Here is a 14,447-nt window from a genome sequence, read left to right as displayed (position 1 = left end):
ATCACAGAGCCATCTTCAAAGCTCGAGCTTCCTGAAGACTTTGTCACTTTAGAGCAAAGCACTTGTCAAAGTTAAATAACATAAACATTATCACCATTTTGGGAAACATTTATGATACTAATCTCTGATTTGCCAGGAACATTACTAAATAGATTCTTAATCTTATTCTAAGTGCACCAAGAAGCCCGAATGTTTTGAACACAGTAATGACATAATCTGATTTATGTTTTTAGGACATATCTTGGATGATTTTAGAAAGTGCCAGGGTGTAAGTGGATATGGGACATGATAAGAAACTGTGGGAGCTTGGGTGAGGTTGATAGTAGTGGGCATAGAGAGATGTAAAAGTAGTGGAAACCTATTTTGACATGGGCCGGATGTGTTGACGGTTGGTTGTACAGGTGGAGAAGTGTGAAGGATGAGGGAAGCCTGCCGGGTTCTTGCATGAGCAAATGTGTGGGAGATAATACCATTTATTAACAAATATCTTAAAGAATTTTGAAAGGCCATATGTGATTGGAAAAGACCATTGGTATTTAGTTTTAAACCTGAGAATTCTGTTAGACATTCAAGAGGAGATACCTAGCAAGAAGTTGAATAGACAGGGCTAAAACTCAGAAAAAATATTAGAGATGGACACAGGTTTGAGAGTTAATGACATGAGAAACACTACTGAGACAGAGGAAACACGTTTCAATGTGGGCCAGGAAGCTCCAGGATGTGAGTGACTGAGGATACATGGCAGATAAGAGCAAAGAGTGGAAAGGAAACCAGCAGCGTGTGGCTTCCTGCAGCCGATGGGAAATGCATCTGCATGAGCAGGACTGCCAAATGCTGCTGAGATGATGAGGAAGATGAGGGGAGCTTGTGCCCCTCAGTCTGGCATCATGGTTGTGCAGATGCCTTAGTGGGCTGAGTATGGCTGAGAGTTAAAACAGTGGAAACCTGTGGGCTTCATATTCTCAACAAGTGTGAGTGTGAAAAGGCATCAAGGAGTCAAGGGGAGCAGTTAGAGGGAGGGTTCATGCTGCTTTTAAACAGGAGCCATAGTAAAGTATGATAGCGTGTCCACGGGAAAGACTCAGCAGAGCGTCAAAGGCCAGAGAAGCAGGAGGAAGAAGCGGTGCTTCTGTGTTCACAGCGGAGCACTAGGCAATGTCAGGAGAGACCAGAGAAGCACACTGCCTGGTTGTTGCGACCTGTGAGTCACTAGGCCACAGGGGTCTAGTGAGGGTCACCAGGGATGTTGCCAAACACCCACAATGCAGGGCCCTTTTCCCACAAGAAGAGTCATGGCCAGATCTCTGTCTCGTGGCCTCCCCAACCTTAGATTCATGAACTGCAAGTCAAAAATATTAAAGAAAGAATTGCAGCTGCATGAACAGTTACAGGTATTTTTCAGTACTGTTGCTCACACAATATGTTACACTTTTCCTGCACAATGTTTATTTTATTTGCATAGCACTTGCAGTGTAGCAGGTATTCTAAGTCATCTAGAGGTGATCTAAAGTATACGATAAGATGAGTGCATGTTCTACTAGGTGCCACACCATCTAATGAAGCCCTCTGGCACCCATGGACCTGGATATCTACTCTGTGGATGGACAGAGGCTGAGGGACAACTGCTTTTGCCCAAAACACCAACAGCCCTGAGACTAAGAAATGTAGGCAGAATCAGAAACCCCTCAGAGGAGAGAATCAGGAGCTTTGTAGTAGCAAAGGAAGAATTGGTCTTTGGCAGAGAGGGTTGCTGCCTCTTCAGTGATGTAATTACTAGGTGAGGGGTTGCTATGGAAGGAATTATGCCCCCTCTTCATATGCAGAAGCTCTCAATCTCCATTGGACAGTGTCTAGAGATGGAAATTCGGGAGGCAATAGATTTAGGTGGGGTCCTGACCAGGAGACTTGGAGAGCTCTCTCAGTGCACTGGGGCCAGGTGGGGACCTAGTCACAGATGACCATGGGAAAGCCAGACAGAGTCCTCACCAGGACTCAGCCCTGCCAGCACCCCGGGTCTCCCACTCCTGGTCTCTAAAAGAGTTACAAAATGGGTGCCTGGTGTTCGAGCTCTCTGGGCTCACAATGGTACAGAAATACTGCTGCAGGGGTACAGGGTACAGGATGTCACCAAAAACTGGCCCTGGGGAAATACTCAGGGAGAAATCCCAGGAAGGTGGAGACAGCTGAGTTGTCCAGTGAGTTTGTGGGACAGACAGTTACTTTACTGTATGTTCAGGTTTTGTCTGTTCCTTTCTTTGAAAGGACCTGAGCCCCTCGCTCCACCCCCATGTGTCTTAAGTGGCCCTGCTTCCTTGGCCAGTGAGGATTTGTTCATGGCTGAGCACTTGGTCCCACTTGGAGCAGATATGTTCTTTTCCTGAAAATATCTGAGCAAGAATGGAAAGGAGACTTGTTTATCTCTGGATCTAAATCAACTACATCTCAATATCACCAGGCACAACAGTGCACAATTGCTAATGGCATTGGGCAAGACTCATTTGCCAAACTAGTAATAATATTCTCTACAAGGAAAAAAGAGCTAAGAGTTGTCCAACTTGCCCAGGAATGTAGGAAGTGGGCAGGAGACAGAAGCGTATCCCACACATGTTCCATTGCAAGAAAGGAGAAGAGGAGGGGGTTGGAGAAATGTAGGCAGCACAGGTGTGATTACATGAGGCAGCCATGCAGACAGAAGCTTAACCACCTGCATGTGCTGTGCCTGTGGAGTTTGAACTTATCCTGAAGAAGATGGTAGCCCATCACTGTAGGATGCTAAGCAAGTGGATGCACAGTCAGACTTATAATTTAGGAAGACCACAATGGTGGACAGGTGGAGACAAACATTCCATTCTGCAGAATAGATAGGTTGCTGATAGGGATTCCTACTCAATGGTAGGGCAGCAGGAGCAAAGTCATGGCCAGTGATGGGACTACCTAGGGAGCACTGAATGGGAGAAGGAAAGGAGGCTCTGGGAGGATATTAAGCATATATGCGCCCAAGACACAAGGAGAGGTAGATGAATGAGACAGAAAAAGATGCTTAATTTCAACATGAAGTGTTTTGTTAACATGCCACTGTTATTCTAGGAAAAGGTACTTTGAGATTGGGAAGTTTTTCTTAGGGGGACTTGTGGATCCTGATGCCTGAGAAATCTGTTCTCCACACACTCGTCCGTACAAGGAGTGCTACAGTTAGGACTCTGTCCTGTTCTCAATGTAGTTCTGAGCCTGATTTTGTTAAGATGTAAACAACTCAAAGTGGTAAATCTGCAGCATTATCTGTCTTCTACACATTAATAACATTAAAGAAGGTGGAAGACACAGCATTCTTCTCTCTCCTTCCTGAGTCCTTTTTGGGTCCGCCTTCCTCTGCTTTCCATTGCTATACCCGGACACCATAGACTGGGTTATTGAAAAACAGCAGAGAGTTATTTAGTCTCCGGTTCTCAAGGCTGAGAAGTTCAGGATCATGGTCCTGGCTCCCTGCTGCCGCTGCACAGGGTGGAAGCCACTGTGTAGCAAGATTGAGCAAGCTTAGATCCCTCTTCCTCTCCCATTAGAGGTGCTGATTTCAGCAGGGAACCCACCGTTTAACCCTGTTTACTATTAATTACCTCCCACGGAGTCCATCTACAAAAACCAGTAACACACGAATTTGGTTTCCAACAGGTGAACTTTGGAGGAACATATTCCATCTATAGTCAGGCCCTCAACCATAATTGGAGCAGGGAAGGAGCATGAGGCTTGTGAGGAAGGAGAGACTCATGTTTGCCTATTCTTTGCCCCTTAAACATGTACACAGACCCAGTTCTTGTCAGCTTTATGCTGAATATCCTATCAGGGTACCAGATTAGAAGAAAATGTAATAATATGAGAATAACACACAGCTTTTTCAAATCTTAGAAATTCTCAAGGACTTGACTGATAAAAAGACCCTTTTTATCAATTCCTTTTATTAGGTTACAGCTAGAAGAATGGATGTGTTTTTGCTAATGAAGAACAAATGTTCCTCAAATGCTTTTAAGTCATCAAACTCCTGGGTAGCAATCCAACCTAAAAGAGTCCTAAAGATTCAGAGTGCTAGAGACTCGGAAACCAGGAGAGAAATGGTACCCTAATACTGTGACTTGTGACATCACCATTAATTTTGAGAACAGAGCATCAGTCATTAATAACTAAATGCTGTTGGTCAGCTTTCCATCATTGTGACAAAAATGCATGACATAATCACCTTAGCATGGGAAAGGTTTATGTTGGCTTAGGATTTCTAAAGCCTCAGTCCATGGTTGCTTGTTCCTATTGTGGATGCCCGCTTCGCAGGCACACCTCCAAAGACCTAATTTCTTCCTGCTGGGCCTTGCATCCTAAAGGTTCCCCCACTGCCCAGTAGAGCCCTAGGCAGGTGACCAAGCTTTGCACACACAGACATTTTTGGAGCACTCCAGATCTAAACAGTCACAAACACATTTAGTCAATCTAGGGTGTTACAATCATTGTCACCTTTAAGATCCTCAAGTGAAAGCTCCACATGGTGCTCATTTCGCATGCCTGCCATTTGTGTCTGCTGTCGGGTCTGGGTTCCTTCACCAGAACACTGCCCATGGGACCTATGATGAGGAAGATCCAAGGACATGCGGTGAATGAACACCAGTTTCCGTGTGTGGTGGAAGGAGGATCCGTAGATCACAGAGGGGCAGCATTAAAGCAGGGAGAACAGTGCTGAACGGGAGACTGAAGATGAGAAGGTTATAAAAGGGAAGAAGCACTGGGATCTTGACCTGTGAAGGGTCTGCTGCAAGCTGGACCAGAGTGAGCAGCTCAGGGCTAGTTGCTGAGCATCACAAAGCTGATGGCATCTTATTCCTAATTGGGGTCCCAAAGCGACACAGGGCTAAGTGTATAGCATTACAGGTGGTGGATGCAATCAGATGATGCTCCATCAGATGATGGAGCAAAAGCAATATTTAAATTAACATTGCAAGAAAAATATCTTTCCATCCGTAAGTACAAACTTTTGGCTAAGCTGTGATGGTGTGGACAGAGGTCTTGGGTCTAAAGGAAGTGTCGGAAAAACTACTTCCACCCTTTGTGCTCCAGTGTGGATATGGTTCAATCAGGTATGCTCCCCAAAGGTGCCCGTGTTGCAAGTTTGACCTTGAAGGCTGCGGCCTAGACAGGGAGAGCTCAGTCATGGGAGCATCACCCTCAGAAGAGATTCACGTAGTGGCCCTGGGGCCCCCATTAGAGGGAGTTCTTGCAGATTTCTGAAAACTCTATAAAATACTGAGAAGCAAATGTTTTCTTATATCAACAGAAAATGGACTGTCAAACCTTGCTTGTCAAAGATCAGCCCTGACATCACCTCAGGATTTGTTCAAAATGCAGATTTTCAGCCTCCAGTCCTTCAGAATCAAACTCTGGATTGTAACAGATGTTTCTCTCCCTTTTAATGCATGAAAGCATTAATGCAAGTGAGACACTGATGTAAATCTTTGTTTCCCCTCTTTGGCTGCTCAATATAATCACCTGAGAATATTTTAAAACTCCAAATGTTCAGGTTACACTCTGTAGCAGTTCACCAGGGTCTCCATTGGCAGGTTATGGGGGAGGTGAGATACAGACATCAATATTTCTCAAATCTAAACATGCACACAAGTTTAAAACTTCTGGTCTAAATGCAAACAAAATTAATGTGGGTAGGGGCTAGGGATTTCGCTCAGTGGTTCCACCACCTGTCCTGCAAGCGCAAGGATCCGAGTTCAATCCCTGGTACCAAAAAAATTGATGTGGGTAGGGGAAAAGAAAGTAACTACTGATTGAATAAGTTTGTCCTATAGCCCTCAGGTGCATGAAATAATATGCTGCATTGTTCTTTTCTAATTCCAAGAGCTCTGGCTTGAGTTGGCGGGGAATGCTGCCCTGCTTCCACTCAGCAGCTTCTCCACATCCGTATCTATGTCCATATCATCTGTGTTCTGGCAGAAGAGCCTATCCTATGTGTCCTTCTTGTCGGGCTCTGGATCAGGCTCCAGAGTGTGTGGTGACACTGTATCTTCCAGACTCTCATGCTGAAGGTTTGGTCCTCAGCTTGCAGCATCACGGGAAGATGGAGAAACCTTTCAGAGAGAGTTTGGTGGAGGAAGTGAGGTTATGGGGTGCCCCTGAGGAAGATAGAGAGAACTGGCTCCTCCTCTCTCTGTCCCTGCTTCCAGGATGCCACACGGTGAGCGTTTTTGCTTGACCCTGTGACCCTACCATGATCTACCACCCCATCACAGGCCAAAGGCTTTGGACCAAGTGGTGATGGACTGAAACCTCTGCATCTGTGAGTGGAAATTAACCTTTCCTCTTTTTAACTTTGTTTAACTCATATATTTGCTAGAGTCACAGAAAACTGGCTGACACAAACAATAAAAGTCAGAAAGTATTACTAGTGACTGGAAAGGGCCACAGGACACTTTCTGGGGAAACGGAAATATTTATATCATCAGAGAACTGAATACTTAATGTGTGTGCTTTACTGCACATAAACTACACTGTTTTTAAAAATGTCTAGCTATTGGGAAAAAATGCTGGGACAACCAGCTAGTCAAACAGAAGATATATATAAGGGTTAATTTCAAATGAACCTAAGAATGTGAAGAAAATTAAATCATAAAAAATCATAAAAATCCACTGCAATTTTAGAGCAGAAAGGCCTTTCTCTACCATCCACTAATCTATGTCAAAAGAAGAGACACAGATACCCACACATTCTTAATCTTTTCAGTTTTTAGGGTTTATTGGCACATGCTTGCGGTACAGAAGGACTGCATCCCAGTGAGCTGCTGGTAGCTGAACATGGATCACTTCTTCATCAGAAATGGTGACCCTTGGGGCCGGTAATCTAGCTCAGTGGTTCTGCTGCCTGCCTCGCAAGTGGAAGGACCTGAGTTCGATCCCTGGTACCAAAAAAAAAAAAAGAAAAGAAAAGAAATGGCAAGCCTTGTAGAGACCAGTGTCCAAACTGCAACCCAAAACCCATTTATTTATCACAAAGTGCCAACACTGTAATTAAACCTGAATACTGAGGTTTTAGTTTGGAAAAAACAACTCACATATTAACATGTTTTGTCTTAAGAGAAACACAAATAATGAGCGTGCCAGAGGTTCGTGACTACTGGTCTAACTTGTCAAGTGGCAATTTATTCCTCTGAGTACCTGGCTGGCTCTCAAGACAGGCAGGCCATAGAGCTGGGGATTTAGCTCAGTGGGTCCTGAGCCTGCCTTGCAAGTGCAAGGTCTCAAGTTCGATCCCTGGTACCAAAATAAAAAGACTGGCCAGCCATGCCATGGCACCTGAAGCCAACCTGAGCTGCTGCAGCAGAGGTGAGCTGATAACTCTAGACAATGTGGGGAGGCTCGAGGGGCTGAGAATGAGCTGTCAGATAATTCTCATGACCTGGAAATTCAGGGCCTCAAGTAGGGCATGGTGAATACTGCAGAATTTGTAGGGAACATTATCAGAGACACTGTCAGGGAAGGAGGGACAAAGGATGATCACAGAGTGTCCCTCAGATGCTGCATTCCAACCAGAGACCATCACAGCCTGCCTCTCATCATGGGTTCTGTGTCTACACATCCAACCCCCATACATCAAGAGCATTTCCTTTAAAAACTCCACCTGTCCTGAACATGTACAGACGTTTCTTATTATTCCCGTAAGGACTCAGTATAGCAAGCATGTACAAGCCACTTACATTGTACCAGCTGTCATAGGAAATGTAGAGCAGACATGCATCAGAGGCTAGGAGCAGGTTACGTGCAGGTTCTAAGTCATTTTCTAGGAGACTCCAGCATCCCTGGGTTCTGGTGTCCTCCGGGAGTTCTGGAGCCTACAGATGATGAGGGACAGCTACAGAACACTTTAACCTTCATAGTGATCTGACACACCTAAAGAGTATGTTTTAAGCTATCAAGCTATAAAATAGCTGACCTCATTGGTGAGGAAAGATAAATGAGCTTTTAAAATATTTGCTTCATACGAAACTATAAACTGATGTCACCATTTTGAATGACAAATAAAAACTGGAAGTCACTCCTAAAAGTCTAAAGATTTTGCCTATGCTTCGACACCATCATTCCATTCCTAGAGATTTATTGTAGACTTATGTTATAAGAACAGCCACGAAGATTTTGCAAGAAGTATATATTTCAGCATTTTTTACTATCACAAAGGTTGGGAGCATCTTATAGCTTAAATAAAACATGGTATCTCCACATAACAATGCTAAAAGAGCCATTAAAGTGTTATATGTGATTATTTATTGACATCAGTTCATGTTCACATTAAAATGAAACAAAGAACACACATTGGTACGTGTTGCATGATCTCACATATGTGTTCATAGACACATACTTATACATACATACTCACACATACTGACACACACACAACAGGAGGCTATAGACCAGAGATGGGGAACCTTTTAGAGAGTTTCATGATACAAACAGGCCGCTGTGGCACGCATGCCATAAGTTCACCACTATTGCTATAGGCCAATGCATTTTTCATGGTTGCCTTCAGGAGCTGGGACATACAGAGTCATAATAATTATTATTTACTTAGTTCTACTGTATTCTACAGAAATATATATATTTTCTGTATAATAAAAAGTTAAAATTATACAAAAGTAAAACTCTGGAACAGTGAAAGCATTTCAAGTATAAAAATATGAATTAGCGATCAGGATGAAATAAATTAGTTGTAACTAAATCATCAATTTGGCTCTGAGATCCCCAGCACCCAAAGCTGAAAGGGAAACATTCAGTTTTTTTCATTTTCATTTCTATAAAGATTAAAATATGCCATCACTGAGGAACAGCTGGCAAAATTTTTTCTCACTCTGTGGGTTGTCTCTTCACTCTGCTGGTGGTTTCTTTTGCTGTGCAAAACCTTTTTAATAAGATGAGACCCCAGCTGTTAATTCTTTGTGATATTTCCTGTGCGGTCGGGGTTTTGTTCAGAGAGTCTTTGCCTACACCAGTGTCTTCAAGAATTCTACCTATTCTATCTTCCAGCAGATTTAGTGTTTCTGTTTTAATATTTAGATCTTTGATCCATTTCAATTTTAGTTTAGTGCATGGTGAGAAATATGGGTCTAATTTTAATCTTTGGCACGCGGAAAGCCAGTTTTTCCAGAACCACTTATTAAAGAGGCTATCTTTCTTCCAGTGAAGACATTTGGCTCCTTTGTCAAAGATAAGAGGGCTGATTGTGTTTGGAGTTGTTTCTATATCTTTTAATCTGTTCCATTGATCCTTGGATCTGTTTTATTGTTTTGTTTTTGTTTTTTGCCTGTACCATGATGATTTAATCATAATAGCTTTGTGGTATAATTTTAAGTCAGGGATTGTGATACCCATTCTTGTCTTTGTGGCCCAGAATTGCTTTTGCTATTCTAGTTCTCTTCTGGTTCTAAGTGAATTTAGGATTGTTTTCTCCAATTCTGTGAGGCATGCTATTGGTATTTTGATCATGATTTCATTAAATCTGTATAACAATTTTGGAAGTATGGTCATTTTCACTATGTTGGTTCTTCCTATCCAAGAACAAGGAATATTTTTCCATCTTCTGATATCCTCTTCGATCTCCTTTCTCAGAGCACTGTAGTTTATCAGTGTATTAGTCTTTCACTTCCTTTTTTAGACTGACTTCTAAGTATTTCATTTTTCTTGATGCTATTATGAAAGGCATGGTTTCCTTAATTTCTCTCTCAGTGAGTTTATTATTTGTGTACAGGAATCCTATTGTTTTTTGAGTGTTGACTTTCTATCCAGCTATGCTCCTGAATTTGGTTATGAAATCCAGAAGTCTTTTGGTGGAGTTTCTGGGGTCTTTTATGTAGAGTATCATGTCATCTGCAAATAAAAACAATTTAACTTCTTCCTTTCCTATCCATAATCTTTTTATTTCTTTCTCTTGTCTAATTGCTCTGGATAACGTTTCTAGAATTACATTGAAGAGGACAAAGAGCCTATCTAGAATATAGAAAGAACTCAAAAAAATTAGACTCCCCAAATTTAAAGACCCAATCCAAAAATGGGCATCTGAAATGAATATTAGATACTTCTCCAATGAAGTGCAAATGGCAAATAAATACACGAAAAAATGTTCAACATCACTGGTCATTCAAGAGATGCAGATAACAGCAACACTGAGATTCCACCAGAAAGAATGGCTGCTATCAAGAAATCAACCAATAACAAATGCAGGACTGTGGGGGAAAAAAGAACCCTTCTCCACTGTTGTATGAGTGTAGACTGGTACAACCACTATGGAAATCAGTGTGGAGATTCCTGAAAAACTAAAACTAGAGGTCCCATTTGACCCAGCTATTCACCTTCTTGGTATCTTCCCCAAAGAATTAACAGCATCATACCACAGTGATCTATTCATACCCATGTTTATAGGGCACAGTTTGTAATAGCTAAAGCTTGGAAACAGCCCAAGTGCCCATCAACTGATGAGTGGATAAAGAAAATGTGGGGTTTTTTTTAAATACATAATGGAGTACTTCTCAGCCATAAAGAAGGATAAGCTTGAGACATTTATAGCTAAGTGGATGGACCTTGAAACTATACAGTTAAGTGAAATAAATCAGACACATGTTTACATATTTTATTGTTTCTCTAGTGAAACTGAAAGTGTAAATAAGGACCAAAATATATAATAGATATTGGAAAATAGGGGAAAAAATGTTCAAATGGGAAGGAGAACAAGGAAGGGGGCGGAGGAAAAAGAAGGAAGGGAAAAGAAAAAAATGAGAATAGAAAGAAAAAATTGAAACAAAGCTTTTGTAAATAAAGGGGAAGAGGAAGAGGAGTTAAAGGAGGAGATGGGATTTGGGACAAAAGAAGAATAAAGATCTATCATGTACAGGCACAAATTCCCTATGATGTATGTGATCATTATGTGTATCTAAAATGTACCACAAAATTAATTAAACAAATATCATCTCCAAGAGAAGGAAAGCTGTAAGTGGAACTTCTTACATCGAGGTGCTTTTCATGTTCGATTTGTTATCTTCACTGCTTTGCTTCCTAGACTTTGTCTGTCTTTTGAATAAGAGGAATATGTTGGTGAGTTCTTGTACAATTTTTAGAAACATAGGAATAATATTCATTTGAACTTTAAACAGTCATATATAATAAGCACTTAATAGCCAAAGATGTTCACAAATATGTCCTAAAGTTTATTATTCTTAACTTCAACGGTTTTTATTTCAGCAACCAGAAAAGTACAGGCTATTTTTCATTTATTTGTTTTCACTTTTCTATCACTTGGCTTCCTGGCTAACTGCTTTCTCTTTTCCTCCTTTAACGATACTCACGGCGATGGACTGAATCCGTCCCTTTAAGAGCCGTTTCAGGGGTCAGGAACGTAAACCGTTTCCTACTGTTAAAGAGCCAGCGCTGTCCGGATGGCTGCCTGTGCAGTACTGCTCTCGTCATCCCTGGCTCCGTCTGCAGCTCTGTACAATGCTAGAAACATTTTGATCGAGGTTTTTCCTAGTTCGGTTGAGTTTTAACCAACTTCAGAGTCAGAGCAGATAACCTTTTAACTTCAGGTTCTTCTTTTGCGGTCTCATTGAACATATTTTGGCCTTCAATTTTTGACAGAATCCCATTAGTTTGTCTCCCCACCTCCATACCTGGCTTTTCTTCAAAGTGCAGCTGTGTCAGTAGTGCCTCCTTAGGGAAGTCAGGACCTGTGCTGCCCGCACAACATTCAAAAGCTCACAAGGAACGACCCGCCCTGGATCTCTGCAGTGGGTCAGTTTGAGAACCCTGCATGTCTCCTCAGGGCTCCAAGTTAGTTTGTGTCTTTACAAACAATGATTTTTAGGAGAGCCCTTTGCAAGTAGGTATAGTTGTTCCTCTTGCTCTATGGGGGATACATCCTAAGACCCCCAGTCATGTCTTAAACTGTACATAGTACCAATCTCCCTACACACTCACATACACATACACACACACACACACACACACACACACACACACACCTATGATAAACTTTACCTTCTGAATTAGGCACAGTTAAGAGTAATAACAAAGAATAAAATAGAACACTTATAACAATACATTGTAATAAGTTATGTAAATGCGGCCTCTCTCTCTCTCTCTCTCTCTCTCTCTCTCTCTCTCTCTCTCTGTCATTCTGTCTCTGAATACCTTATTGCATCATAAACTTTAGCAACCTCAGCATGGGAGTTTTTCCCTTCCCTTATTAAATCCGGAACTTCCTTCCTGTAAAGGAAGCACTTTACAGCTTCTCCTGGGCAAACTCACATGGCCAGCTCTCCTGCCCTGCCCCAGGAGCACTACCCGAGAGCAGGGATGCCTGGACACACCTGGGGCTGCCCACATGGTCGGTCTACTCACCCCAGCAGACAGCAGGCAACCGATCTTGTTCACACACGCAGTGTGGATGTGCTGGACAAAAGGATCCTGCTCACAGGATAGCACAGGATTTCATCACATCACTCAGAACAGTATTCAATTTAAAATTTATAAAGTTTTTGGAATTCTCCATTTCATTTTTTTTGAATTACAGTTGTTCCCAGGCAACTGAAACCATGAAAACAAAATTGCAGATCGGAGTACTGTGATCCTAGTAGCGCAATAAGTCTCATTTTATAATCTCAGATTTTTCTTTCTGGCCCAGTTGTTTTCCCTAGTTGCTTGACAAAAGCCAGTGAGAATTGAATAAAACTGGAGTCATCTTCATGCTCATGACTGTAAATATGCTCTACAGAGATCTATAAACCTAAGACATTGATAAATGCTTTATGAACCACACACTTATCTATATCCATTTATATGTTGCAGACTTTCCAGCCTGACTCTGAAAAATAATATCTTTTAAGCAAAGAGAATACACAATTAAATCGGAAAGTAAAGTTCCTCATCTCATCCCAGCTCCTAGCTCCTAGATTCATCTCTGAGACAAAGGAAGTAGCACTCCACCTCTCTTCCTACTGTGGCTCTGCCCTCAAACAGGCATAAGCTAAGAGGTGTGGGTCCATAGTTCCCAGAAAAGGGCCAAGTGAAGAGTTCACAAAGGAAGTATAGTGGTACCCAGGAACTTTGGACAAAAGATGCCAAAGACCTCTGATAAAGACCGATGAGGGGTGGACAGATGGACCCGTCAGATCCCAAACCAGGAGGGCAGGGAGGTGTCAAAGAGGGACACAGACCAGGATGGGAGGAGGACACAGAGGCCATGACCACAGAGGAAATGGGGGAAAGCCCAAAAGGCATGGCTCAGAGATGATATTTACATGGAAACAGAAACATCCTTTAACAAAGTGGGAATTTCCACTCCCCAGAGCCTGTTTCTTTTACTACCTTTACTAAATGTAAAACCTTGCTGCTGCAAAAAAAAAAAAAAAAAAAAAAAAAAAAAAAAAAGTGGGAGTTTATGTATTTTGACCTTTCTGCTCCATTGGGTGCAGTTTTTATGGTGACAAATATAACCCATAGAATACAGTCATCCCCTGGTATCTGCTGAGGATTGATTCAGCACCCCCTGCACATGCGAGCACCCAAATCCACCGTGCTCACGTCCCCTCTCTAAAATGTAGCATCTGTATAAAGCCTGGACACATGTACCCATGTACCTTAAATCAGTCTAGGTGACTTCTAATATTTAAAACGATGTAAACACTATGTAAATAGTAGTTAGAATGACAAGAAAATAGTCTTAGATATTTAATACAAACAAAAATATTTTTCTATATTTTGGTTGAATTTGCAGTTGTAGAACCTGAGGGTATAGAGGGCCTGTCATCTGTATCAGTCTTCTAGGGATGTCAACACAAATTACCACAGACCAAGGGCAAGGAGAGTTTAAACAACAGAATTCTGGTGACTTACAGTCCTGGAAGTTGGAGGAAGAGGTACGGTGTTCCTGGCATCAGTTTATCCTTCACTCTCATTGTGTTTCGCCTGGTCTTCCATTTGGATGATTGGTCCAAATTTCCTCTTTTTAGAAGGACGTTAGTCAGATTTGATTAGGGTCCACCACAAGGACCTCATTTTATTTTAATTAATAAGTTCTTGCTAAAGAACTTATCTCAACTACAGCGGGTGCTGGGGTATAAAGCTTCAACATATGAATTTTGAGAGGACACTGTTCACCCCACGACACAGGGGAGACCAAAGAACAATATAAATAAAGTATAAAATGTAAGGCGAATACACAAATTCCAAATTGTTTTCCGAAGCCTGCTTCCCTGAGGCAGCAAGAGAGAAAATCTCCTAAAATATCCTTCTAAGAGAATTGAGGTAGTATGCAGTTTTCATGATCCTCTACCCAGTTGTTTGGGCCAAGTTTTATTTGCATAGGAGGAAAATAAGCACTACATGCAGAGAGCGTCTTTGCTGGCCTGTAAAACCAGCAAAAT

At 41.9% G+C, this 14,447-nt stretch overlaps 1 long non-coding RNA gene across 1 annotated transcript; it reads right to left on the bottom strand.

Annotated features, from left to right (window-relative positions):
• Positions 1-6,764: 6,764 nt before the first annotated feature.
• Positions 6,765-11,997, bottom strand: LOC110347162 (uncharacterized). The gene is made up of 3 exons (XR_002391593.2): positions 11,694-11,997; positions 7,740-7,874; positions 6,765-6,941 (listed from the first exon to the last, which is right to left on the bottom strand). It is a non-coding gene; the product is annotated as an uncharacterized LOC110347162 (long non-coding RNA).
• Between the last annotated feature and the right edge of the window lie 2,450 nt (positions 11,998-14,447).

Source organism: Heterocephalus glaber, unplaced genomic scaffold (assembly GCF_053883595.1).
Source record: "Heterocephalus glaber isolate CG9 unplaced genomic scaffold, H.glaber_assembly_v1.0 deba00001531, whole genome shotgun sequence".
Classification (NCBI taxonomy): Eukaryota; Metazoa; Chordata; class Mammalia; order Rodentia; family Bathyergidae; genus Heterocephalus; species Heterocephalus glaber.
This window is presented reverse-complemented; position numbering and strand designations above follow the sequence as displayed.